Raw genomic sequence first — 10,056 nt, 5'->3', positions numbered from 1 at the left:
AAGGCCGAGTACAAGGTGAGAATGACGTCCTGGGATTTGCTTGAGAAGCATCTATGGATGCAAGCCAGCATTTTGGTTGCTTTACTAGCCACAGCATTGCATTGCAGGCTCATGTTCATCTTGTGGTTTATGATGACCCCCGAGTCATTTTCTTCCATAGTGCTAGCCAGCGTAGCACTGCCAAATCTATAAGCATGCTGCAGATTTTTCATCCCAAGGTGGAGAACCTTGCATTCTTCCATGTTAAACACCTTCAGGTTCTCGTCTGCCCATTTGCTGAGCCTGTCCAGGTCAGCCTGGATCACCCCCCTGTCTTCAGATGTGGATGCTTTGCCCCAAAGTTTGGTGTCATTGGCAAACTTGGCCAGTCCGCTTCTAACTCCAATGTCCACATCATTAATGAAGTTGTTGAAAAATATGGGTCTAGGGACAGAGCCTTGCGGGATCCCACTGGTCACAGGGCACCATGATGATTGACTTCCATCAGTTACCACCCTCTGGGTCCAACCATGGAGCCAATTTTCCGGCCAGCGGATCGTGGTGGACCCAAGGCCACCATTGGCAAGTTTTGCCAAGAGGTGATCATGGGATACCAGATCGAAGGCTTTTTTGAAGTCAAGATATATGACATCAATCTCTTCTCCCTTGTCCAGGTGATAAGTCACCTGGTCTTAAAAGGAAATGAAATTGGTCAAGCAAGACCTACCCTATAGTTAATTAAATGGGAAGGTGGAATGACAATATGGAGTTTAAAGCAATAACAACTCCAGGCTTTAAAGGTATTGGCCAGATCACCCAAACATCATCTGTTCTGTGTTGCTGTAGAGTTGTTTCCCTGTACTTATAATCTAGTTCCTTGGGACCAAGGCTCTATTAACCTTCCATTTTAATAATGATATTGAAGATCTCCATCTACTAAGAAGTTCTCATTGTAGTAATGCTTGAGTGCCTCTTGCTCTTTAGTGTGTTTATCCTCATCTGTCTCATGTGGTAGGGAAATGTTATTATCCTAGGTTTACAGATGGGGAAACTGCAGCTAAATTACTCAATCCAAACAACACTGGAAGCCTGTGGTAGAGCAAGGATCCTGAATCTGGATTTCCAATGTCACAGGCTCATCCCTGTTCCCACTGCATCATCTTTCTTATTGGCAGATGCCATTGGAAACCGTTAGGCTGAATAGGAGCTCTGGATACATGCCTAAGCACTTGGATTCATTCACTTTTTAAAAAAACATAACTAGTCTCAGTGTTTGGAGACACTGAAATTTCTGTTTTTAAAGTTACGTATAGAATACATTAGATGTAGTTTTGCACTTTATGGTGCATCTTCAAAGTTGTTTTACTAAAATGCTTATTAAGTGATGGTTGTGTACATAGTTATTACTCTATAATTCTTAGTTGGTCAGAGTTCAGTATGGCTCTGCTTCATATACTCAGGACCCTAAAATGTAATTTGGTACATGTTTTCTTGATGGATGGTATAACTTTATAACATACGTAGTTGTGGTAGAACACTAAATGAAGAAAAACACAGATAGCTTCAGATTTGAAGATGCAACCAAAATATCTGACTCTAATTTGGACTATTTATGTTTTTAAGTTGTTTTACCATTGTGTCACTGGACCTCAGTAGAGGTTGAAGTCCCACTGTGTGCTAGGCACTTTACAAGCATTGAATAAAGAACAAACATGCCCCAAAGGGCTGCAGTCTAAACAATCAAGAATGGGATTCTGTTTGAAACATAAATCAAAATTGAGTAGGATTCGGCAGGTAATATTCTTTATTCTTAATTTAAGAGATGTGAGATGTGTACTTGCCGTGAGAGAGCTGAGCAACTGATAGGAAGGGCATGTTGCAAATATTTTGACTCTTGGTTTTTCAGAGGCATATTTTACATAATGTAAATGCAGTCCTTCTGCCAGGCCCTGGATGCGAGTGATAAGGGAAAGGTTCAAATTTAGGAGTATAACAGCAACCAAAGTAAAAAAAAAAAGTTTGGTTATCTGTAAAATGTTTGTGGATTGTAAGTAAAAAACAAACAAAAAAAAATAAAACCCCTACCTGATTTCAGCAGTGGTTTTATATTATGCTGCCCCCCAGGGGTCCTCTACTCACCCCCAGACTCTAGCTTGGGGGTGGGCAAAATGCAGTCTGCGGGCCAGATGCAGCCCGCAGGGTTTTCTATCTGGTCCATGGGGCCCCTAAAAAATTTAGAAAATTAATATTAACTGCCCCTGGCTGCCTGTCATGCGGCCCTCAATGGCTTGCCAAAATTCAGTAAGCAGCCCTCGGCCCAAAATAATTGCCCGTATCTGTTCTTGCTACTGACCACGTACTGCACCATGCTGCTCTTCCATCCAGTCCAGCCCCACTAGTCTTTTCCCCTCCAGCCTTGCTCCCTCGTGTTCTGGCATGGACCTCTAGCCACTGCATTCCCCTTCCTGGTCTGAAGCTCTGTCCTGTCCACACCACCTATTCCTGTACTTTTGAAGGGAGAATTTGTTAGAGGCAGCTGTTTACCAAAGCGATAGCCTAAGAGATGTAACAGTGACATGTGTCTGGACTGGGGGAGGGTTCTGGGCAAGGTCCTGTGAAGCACAACACCTGATGAGAGCTCCCTGTGGGGTGGTACACTCCAGCTTGACATCAGGTGGTGCTGCTGTGTTTTTATGGGCAGCTCCACTTTTTTTTTTTTTTTTTTTTTACAGACTGCAAACAGGTGCATTTTGCCCTACTTTTTATAGGCTTCCTGTAAACTTATGGACAGTCAGAAGTCCTGCTGCTCTTATTCTCTTTGTCTTACCTCCCATTGCGCTTAATGATGAACTGTGAAGTTACCTGTCCTGTCTCTGGACCTTCATCCATCTTTGTATTGGCACACAAAGAGCATGGGATGTTCTAAATGCCTACCTTTTATGTCTTGGTGTACTCCAGAATGTGAAATGCTCCAAGTACCATTGTTTGTTAAATCCTGTGCAACTCAATTGAGACTTTGCTCCTGCCCAAGGCAGTACCACTGGGATTTGGAGAGGGTACCATGGTACTAGAGAACCCTAATTACAGATAGCCATACATAGGTGGGTAGATTTACTTACTAGCTCATAATATTGAAATTAAGGCAAAAAAACCTCCAGCCTTTATAGGAACTGGCTAGGCCAACCATGCAAATCAGCATCTGTTCTGTTGTCTGTTGCTTATGTCTTTAGAATGCAAACTCTTTGGTGCCAAAGCTGTATTAATCATTCAGTACACTTACACATTGGGTAGTGACATGCAATTTTATGGCTTTATATACTTATATAACAGAAGAGGATAGAACCATTTTTTCGGGTGGCAATTGTTGTTCTTTTATCAAGGATTGGGATGATGTTTAAACTTATTTGTTTGGATTTGTGATGCATTGAAGTCTTATTACAGAAAGCTTTATAATAGTGCACCCTGCAGTAAAGGGGAAATAGATGATTTTAATCATTTATTTCTTTGCTTTTTTCTCTTTAATTGAATCTAACCCATTTCAGTAGGACAGATGAGGGCTCTTTGAAGTTGTTCTTTTTGTTAGCTTGCATGGTTAGCAATAAAGTAGAAATACAGTTAATATGTAACCAGATTTGACACTCACTTTCGACCGTTCCTAAAATAGTTATTAAATACAACATAGAAAAATGAAATAAAAAGCCTGGTGCCAGTTTACCCAAATCCCATATGCAAGTCTTATATTGTAAAGAGAAAATACTTAGATTCCTTTCTCTACTACAATGGTGCAAATCAGGAGTAATTCTAGGGAAGTTCTGAGTTAATCTGGTGTAAATAAGAGCATAATGGTGTCTACTGTTTACATGATGCCGGTCTTATTGTTAATTCTTGGCACATTGCTTTAACAAAATGTAAAGCGAGAATAAACAAAAGTGAAATTAAAGTTTTATGAGAAGAATTGTAGTATCATTTTTATGCCACTGGCTGGATTTCTGCTGTATATACACCATACTCATTATGGTAGGACAGGGGAAGCCACAACAGTAGTTCAAGGTTAGTTGTACTCATAAGTTAAAAAAAATACAAAAAGAAGGCACCAGAGGTGAAGAAGTGAGTAGGTATATTTGTGAGTGTAGAGTTAAAAGCTGAATTCATGGAGTGAAATGAGATCACATTGGTGTAGAGTAGAGGTGTCAAAGATCTGGCCTGCGTGCCAAATCCAGCCTGCAGATCCTTGTCTTCAGGCCTCTAGTGTTGAGTTGATCCACAAGCCATCCACAGCACATGCCAAGCCAGTTGCATGGGCAGGCCCCAGAACACACCACACATGGTGCCCATTGCAGCCACTTTAGGAACCATGCTTCATATGGCACCTGCTCCAGCTGGTCTGGGATACTTTCAGATGGTGTGGTTGCTGTGTAGCACAGTTCTTGATCAGTTCAGGAGATGCCACTTACAACACAGGTTCTGGAACAGGTGCCATATGTGGTGTAGTCCAGCCAGGATGGGCACCACATCATACATGATGCCAGCTCCAGCTGGTCTAGGACCCACACTACATGTGATGCTTGTGCCAGCCAGACTGTCCTGCACATGGTGCCTGTTCCAACCGGTCTGGGATCCACACCACACACTGGCCACTCTAGCCGGTCTGAGACCCACACTGCGCACAGTGCGTGCAGCAGCACATCCAGCATGAGTCCTGGACTGGCTGAAATGGGTGCCTTGTGCTGTATGGATCCTGGACTGGCTGGGACAGTGTGCAGTGAATCCATTGTGTGTGTGGGGTCAGGGAGTGGAGGGGAGTCTGTGGGCCTGGATGCTCTGGACTAGCCCTGTGTCACTCATCCGACCTGAGGGGTTAGATGAGTTTGACAGTCCTGGTGTAGAGTACAGAATTTGTGGATTTGTGATTACAATAGAAAATTTGACAGTGCTTATATGTTCCTGATTCCTTCCAGAGCTCTAATTGGTCAGCAGGCTGCCTCCATGTCCCACCTGTCTTGTGTGGAATTCTCCTTGTTGCTTTGAGTTCCCAAATAGCATTTTTATTAGTTTGTTTGTTTGGGTTTTGTCCAGAGATAGACAATAACATATTTAACAAAATGAAGTGTGTATTAGTAGCTAACCTAGAAAATTCATATAAAGAAGTCAGCTGACTGCAAGAAATGAGTTATCCTTGCAGTGGTCATTGTACAACTTATCTAAGCACCATATTGCTGTCAGGTTAAAAGCTTGAAAGTGAGTGTGGGAAAGATCTGAATACTGGTTTGCATTCCTAGAAGTACTTTGCTATTTTTTCCAGTGATAAGTTGGTGTCTATTGTGTCAGTTTAAGTCAATGACTTGAATTCAAACTCACATATTTGGAAATTCATTCAGAGTGCATGTGAATCTTTTGGATATCAATTTTCTGTTCTCATCCCTCTTCTATGTCTTCCATTTTTGCTCCCAGCTCAACTACATCCTTCATTCTTCCTTCACTTCCTTTGACTTTATCCAAAAATTTCTCACTCACATTTCCAAAACATTTTTCTTTTGATGGTAGTCAGTAGAGTGGTCTTGTAGGACCTAGATTTCTGCTGTGCTCATATTCTAGATATTTTGAACTTTCTCTAAACAAGTGGCATTCCTCAAGAATATTTTTCCCCCATCTGCCCTCAGTGAATCAACAAAATTTGAGATTGCCAAGCTAAGGGATTCCAGAGAAGGATAAAACAATGCCAGAGCTCAAAGAGGAACAAATTTTGAAACAGTGGGGAAGAATTCAGTTTGACTGAGTCAGATTTTAGACTCCTTTAGATTAATTCCTATTTGTTTCCAGATTGTATCACTCTTGCCTATTATAACCCTTTATAAATATCAGTGGATTTTCAAAATTCTCTATTGGTTGATAGATTCATAGAAGTTAGGGGCTGGAAGGGACTTAATGAGATCATCAGGTCCAGCCCCCATGCTCTAAGGCAGGAAAGACTGCTGAAGTCAGATGACTCCAGCAAGGTGTGCGTCCAGTCATCTTTTGAAGATCTCCAGGGATGGTGACTGTACCATCTTGGGGTCTGCTCCAGACTCTGGACACATGAACCATAAAGAAGTTTCTCTTTATGTCTAATCTGAAGTGATCTTCTCTCAGTTTATGACTGTTATTCCTAGTCTTCCTCCGGGGTGCCTTGGTGAACAGATGTTCTCCTAGCCCCTGATGTTTGCCCCTTAAATACTTAAGGGCTACCACCTAGTATCTCCTGAGACTTCTCTTTTCCAGGCTGAACGGTCCCATGTCCTTCAGCCTTTCCTCATATGGTCTGTTCTCTAGAACTCTGATCATTCATGTGGCCCTCCTTTGGACTCTTTCCAGCTTCCCCACATCCCACTTGAAGTACGACACCCAAAACTAGATGCAGTACTCCAGCCGTGGCCTCACCAAAGCTGAGTAGAACAGGAGGATGACATCCTTAGTCTTGCTTGCAATGCATCTGTTGATGCATGCCAGTGTTGTTCACTTTGCTTACTATAGCATCGCACTGGTAGCTCATGTTCATTTTGTGGTTAGCTTTGTACTGTGTTGGGTTCTGTCATAAAGTTTTATTTTCTGCGATGGACATGCCCTTCTAAAAAAAAGTGACTTAGTTTTTGATTATATTTCAAAAAAGTAATTGCATACTTAATATATTTTAGAGAGTCATAAAATGATGACTTGTTTAAAGTTTCCTACTATTATTGCAAGTACGTTAAAAACTAATTTAAATTCAAATCTCATCAGTCCTGTTACATTTCTGACTTTTTTTCTGCATGTGTAGTTAACGTGGTAGTGTCAAGGTAGCTGAAACTGGGTCAGAAGCTGATCTGCTTTGACAGTCATACCATATGGAAGCTCTTAGTTTGTGAAAGTGAAAGATGTATTTGTTTCTTGAAAAGAGAGATATTTTAGTTTAGATTTCCAGCTGGGACTAACTAGGGTTGGGGGGGAAATGCAAAAATGACTTTAAGCTCTCATGGCTTTGCATTGGATTGGCTCTCAACCACAAATTAGAACAGTCCAGAAGAGAACATTATAGGAAAGACAGTGTAGCTATGCAGTTTTTTACTTGGTCTTTAATTCTGTCTTGTGTCAGAAGAAGAAGGGTGTTTTTACCCGAAAGCTTGCAACAAAGAATTTTTTCCAACTCTTTTAGTTGGTCTAATAAAAGATATGAGATTTACCCAAAGAACCTTGTCTGCCATGTCAGTAAGGGAGTGGAGAGGAGACTTGTCCTTGGATCCAAGATTGGAGAGCAAGTATTATTGTACTCTCTAAAGGCATGGCGTAGCTGCTGGTTTTTTTCCCTCAAAAATCAGAAAAGCATTGTACTTCAATAGGATTATGAACTCTTTATGACTGAGCATTTTGTCATATGTAGAAATGACCATTTACATCTGCTAGAGCAGGATTATCAAATGTACAGTTTACAGGCTTGATCCAGCTTGTGTAGCTATGTCATCTAGGCCGTTGGGCTCCCAAAAGAGCTGAGAATTTGGGGGCATGGTCTGCCAGTGAAATCCACGGTAGGGAGCCCTGTCAGCAGCAGGGAGTGATAGAGGGGAGAGACATGGCTGCAGTAAGTCCTGCACTGCCACCATTCACCTCATCACTGTGTCCGTATCCATATTTTGCCTGCAAGAACAAGCAAGTTTGGTACCCCTGTCCTAGAGCTTCTGGACACCATAGTAAAATAAATAATTGAAGAGCAGTCCCCTCTGGAACTACTGCTTGAACAACACAAGGCCTTATCCCCTTCAGGGCAGGGCTGTGCTCTCAAGACGTAACTGATTTTTGAATGTGGCAGAACACTTTGCTATATTCTAAACTAACATATTCTGAAATGTTGAAACAAAGTAGAACTAAGTAGATAATTTCATCAAGCTTCCAAATATTTTTGCCAAAAACTGCTATGTTGTTATGGCTAAGTACAGACAGTCAAAAAGCCCAGGGCTAAATCGATTCAGTCTTTGTAGGTTAGTCTAAACTGCAGAGATTAAACTGAGAAATAACTGGACAGACATTTACTTTTGATTCAGAAATGCAGCTGCATGCCTGCACTGGCTCAGGCTAGAAACCAGGGGGCACTAGACCACAGCTGTCTGGCACATAGCCAGCATGGGCTGTATGTTCTCTTCCTCTTCCTGCTGCCCCCAAGGTTTCTGGGATTTGCAGTCCAGAATCACAGTTCCAGGACCCTGAAGGGATGTTCATCACTTCCTCTCCCTGCTTCCAGGTACCTCTCAGGTTTGTAGTCCACAATTTCAGCTTGCAGTAAGTTGCGCAAGGCAGGGCAGTTCTGTATTCGGGGGAGGAAAGGGGGTTTAACCCCCATCCTTGGCCTCAGACCCAAGCTGGGGTTTGCCGGGAGGGGGGGCAGTCCTTGCCTCCCCTTCCCCCAACCCTTCTCTGTTGGAGCAGACAGCACAGCCCAGCCCAGGGCTACAAAAGCATGCTGGGATGCTGGACTGATTTTACTTGAACCAGGAAGGGGTCTGGGATAGAAGTTTCATAAACTGGTTTGACCCAAATCAGTCAAGTCTGATACTACATTCAACCAGGCTTATCCAAAACCAGTTTCAGCCATTTTGAAACTGGTTTATGTGTGCTAAGTTTCTCTTCTGTTACAATGTTAAACCAGTTTCTGATCACTTAAACTGGTTTATGTGTAACTTCTGTCTCTAGCCTATATGTTCAGCCCTGATTTGGTGAAGTAAAATGTACTTACTATTTTATTGTGCATATCCCCTTTTCTTCCCTTTCACTCAAGAGTTAGATGTTCTGAAGTAATATTAAGATAGGCATATTGTAGAATGGCACATCACCTTGTATGTGGTAGAGGGTTTAGGGGACATTCCTTTAAAAGAGAAAGTACAGTAGGTGAAACTGGACATGCATATTCTTCTCATTTAGCAGCAATGAAGTAGCTGAAAGATTTAAAATGCTTTTCAGGTTGCCAAATCGCTATTCACTCCTTCACCTAGACGGTGACTTTCCTGTACATATTTATGACCAGTGTTGTTTAACCATTACAGCTTTGTTTTTAAGGCACTACCCTACCATTTGAACACTTTATTTGTTGTCTGAATGATATTCTAATGTGCTTTTGGGTTTAAACTGTCACCTCAAAATGCGTGGCAAAAGCAATCTGTGAGTTCTTCACAGTCATTAAAAATGCAAAAGAGAGACTATTGGACTTTTATATACGAAAACTGGGAAACATGATACTTCTAGATGACTTGATCTACTTACATCGCAACCTGTATTGATAGCAAAAATAGAGATAGTTTAGCACAGACTGCTGCAGGTAAATGAAAATGTTCTTTGATTCAGTGTTAATAAATGATACAGCAAGGAAAAAATCATTATTTTGGGTCAAGAGAAATATCCCCCAAAGAGAAAAAATACTCTCTTTAGGGGGGAGTGGGGTAATTTTTCCTCTGAGATGTGGCCTGGAATTAATAGCAAGTGGCTGGAATGGGATCTGTGAGATTTTGCTACTTTCATTCTATTCTGCTTCTGTAGTATTGAAAAGCTTTTGCCACTGAATTTAGTGGGAGAAGGTCCTGGGCCTTATTATGTAATTTTATGCAATGGTGTGCTAGCAGTCCTTTCCACAATACTTGATTTTTTTTCTATACAGAGTGGTGGTATGCTTATTAAACTTCAGAGAAATAGAGAGTGAGTTATAAAATTGTCAACAACAGCAACAACAACAAGATGTTTTCATTACCTTACTCTTACCTGGTGGCTATAGCTATGTGGACTACTTATAGGTTCACAGATGTAGGGTTGGAAGGGACCTGAGCAGATCATCAAGTCCAACCCCCTGCCCTGGGTAGGAATGAATACTGGGCTTATATGACCCCTGATAAGTTTAAGCTCATATGACCCCAGCTAGGTAATTATCAAGCCTCCTTTTAAAGACCCCTAAGATAGGAGCCAGCACTACTTCCCTTGGAAGCTGGTTCCAGATCCTGGCCACCCTGACTGTGAAGTAGTGCCTCCTGATGTCTATCCTGAACCTATTCTCAATCAACTTGTGGCCATTATTCCTTGTTACTC

At 41.8% G+C, this 10,056-nt stretch overlaps 1 protein-coding gene and 1 long non-coding RNA gene across 2 annotated transcripts in view; both read left to right on the top strand.

The window, feature by feature from the left end:
- LOC109305015 overlaps positions 1-170 on the top strand; it is a 9,799-nt gene extending 9,629 nt beyond the window's left edge. Inside the window, exon 3 of the long non-coding RNA XR_002099536.1 lies at positions 4-170. This is a non-coding gene — a long non-coding RNA (uncharacterized LOC109305015). The remainder of the gene's footprint in view (positions 1-3) is intronic.
- The window catches only part of MMP16 (matrix metallopeptidase 16), a 383,499-nt gene that overhangs the window by 159,429 nt on the left and 214,014 nt on the right, over positions 1-10,056 (top strand). The gene's annotated exons all lie outside the window — the stretch shown is intronic.

This window comes from Gavialis gangeticus, unplaced genomic scaffold (assembly GCF_001723915.1).
Source record: "Gavialis gangeticus isolate Ggan-Ray unplaced genomic scaffold, GavGan_comp1, whole genome shotgun sequence".
NCBI lineage: Eukaryota > Metazoa > Chordata > Crocodylia > Gavialidae > Gavialis > Gavialis gangeticus.
Note: the sequence above shows the minus strand (reverse complement) of the source record. Positions and strands in the feature narration are given on the sequence as shown.